This window comes from Ictidomys tridecemlineatus, chromosome 11 (assembly GCF_052094955.1).
Source record: "Ictidomys tridecemlineatus isolate mIctTri1 chromosome 11, mIctTri1.hap1, whole genome shotgun sequence".
Lineage (NCBI taxonomy): Eukaryota > Metazoa > Chordata > Mammalia > Rodentia > Sciuridae > Ictidomys > Ictidomys tridecemlineatus.
In genome coordinates this window covers 109620502-109622390 of record NC_135487.1, presented here as the reverse complement: position 1 = coordinate 109622390, position 1889 = coordinate 109620502, and the positions used below count along the sequence as shown (strand labels likewise).

At 42.9% G+C, this 1889-nt stretch overlaps 1 pseudogene; it reads right to left on the bottom strand.

Annotated features, from left to right (window-relative positions):
- Positions 1-219: 219 nt before the first annotated feature.
- Positions 220-815, bottom strand: LOC106145174 (cofilin-2 pseudogene; annotated as a pseudogene).
- Between the last annotated feature and the right edge of the window lie 1074 nt (positions 816-1889).

The following is a 1889-nucleotide window of genomic DNA, read 5'->3' as shown; positions in this document are numbered from 1 at the left end:
ACATTGATAATCACATTCATTGTAGTGCTTGCTGCAAAGGAGGCATATAACCAGTTGTTTGGGTTAAAATAAAGACAGGAAGGCATTCCTTCTACATAAAAGTAACCATATTGAAGAGTCTAATAGCAATCACTGACAGGCTGCTTAAATGAACGATATCTCCTTCATTCACTGTGTTGGAAGGGCCCAGAGAAAAGGGGGGAAAAAACAAAAACGAAAAAACACCTAATGCTATTCCAATGGACTGAGCTGGAGAAATGAAACCCCCTTAAGATCCAGATGCCACTTGATGGTCATTTTATAATGGTTTTCCTTCAAGTGAAACTACTACATTGCCTCCCAATTTCTCTCCAAGTGTTGATGGGTCCTTAATATCATCCAAGCCATTTACTTGCCACTCGTATTTAATACCTGTAAATGTCTTTTTAAAGGCATCTTTAGAGCTAGCATAAATCATCTTGCTTTTTAAGGGTGCACTTTCAGGAGCCCAGAATATAAATCCTAGGTCTTCTTTCTTAGACTCTTTTGTTTCGTATGTGGCATTGTGCAAAGCATATCGGCAACCATGCAGAGGTAGCAGCTTCACAAAAGATGTGTAGGGGTCCTCTACAGTATCACCAATGTCACCCACCAAGATCTGCTTTGCTTCCTCTACGATTATTTGTCTTTTGTCGTCGCTTAAACGGAAGAGAACTGCTTTCTTTCTTTTTTTGGATCTCCTCTTGTGTAGAAGATTTCCTTACTTTCATATCATTAAAAACTTTGGTGACTTCATCATTCACTGTAACTCCAGAAGCCATAATGCCCGTGGCTGTGACTGCGGCAGCGGCTCTGGCTCTGTGGATCTGGGAGGAGGAGAAGGAGGGGCAGGCGGGCAGGCCGGGTGTAGATGGACACAACACAATGCCTCTACTCTTTTGTGGTGCTGAGGATCAAACCAGGTCCCGCCTGTGCTAGGCGAGCGCTCTACCGCTGAGCCATACATAATCCCAGCCCCAACACAGCCTCAATCTTGCTAGTCCAGGGCTGTACTACAGAGCTGCATCTCCTGCCCCTGCCCCTCAAGGCCCTTTAGGTATTTAGGTTTGCAAAGGCTTTAAGTTCACTTCAGGTCTAGCTTTTTCCACAGCTCCTATTCTATTTGTCAACCCAGATGATGTTCTTTGGCCCTGCAACTCCCTTTAACTTGGAAACTGTCTTGAATCTTACTACTTCAGTCAATACTCTCCTGGTGACTATCCCTGGATCAATGGGCTTATTTTGCTCCCCTTGGAAGGAAAAAACAATTCCTTACTGAGGTTCAAGCTAAAAATGGATTTCCAAATTCTACAAAGCAAGGATTCTTCCAGTGTAACATCAGCAATTAACCTCCCCAAACTTCTGCCCCATTTCCACACACACATTGCAAAGAAAAACTTCTCAGGACCCTAACTCAGAGCAGGGTCAATGCACAAAACTGAATGGATCATGGATCAGGGAAGGACAGCCACCGCAGGTGATGACGAAGCTGGGTCCCAAATATGAGAGATTCGACCAGTTAGAGCAGAGAAGAAAGGATTCCAGGAAGAAGCAAAACTGCATGGGAAAGTTATCAGGTATAAAAGGAACAGAGTGGCTCACACTGGCAAGTAACGGTTGGAAGGGAAGGCCAGATGAGAGGTGTGCACCATGCAGTTAGGACTTTGGAGCCACACACTCCCAAGTTCAAATCCCAACCATCAAACAATGGATCTTTCCAATGGAATTGAAGATATTTTTTTTACTGCATATAGAAAAACAAAGTAAGTTCAAGGTTCATATCTTAATAAGAAAAAGAAATCTTCATCTACAAAATGCTTTTTCCTTGGCAATACCTAGAGCTTTCTATTTTTCCTGCTTTAAAGAAAATT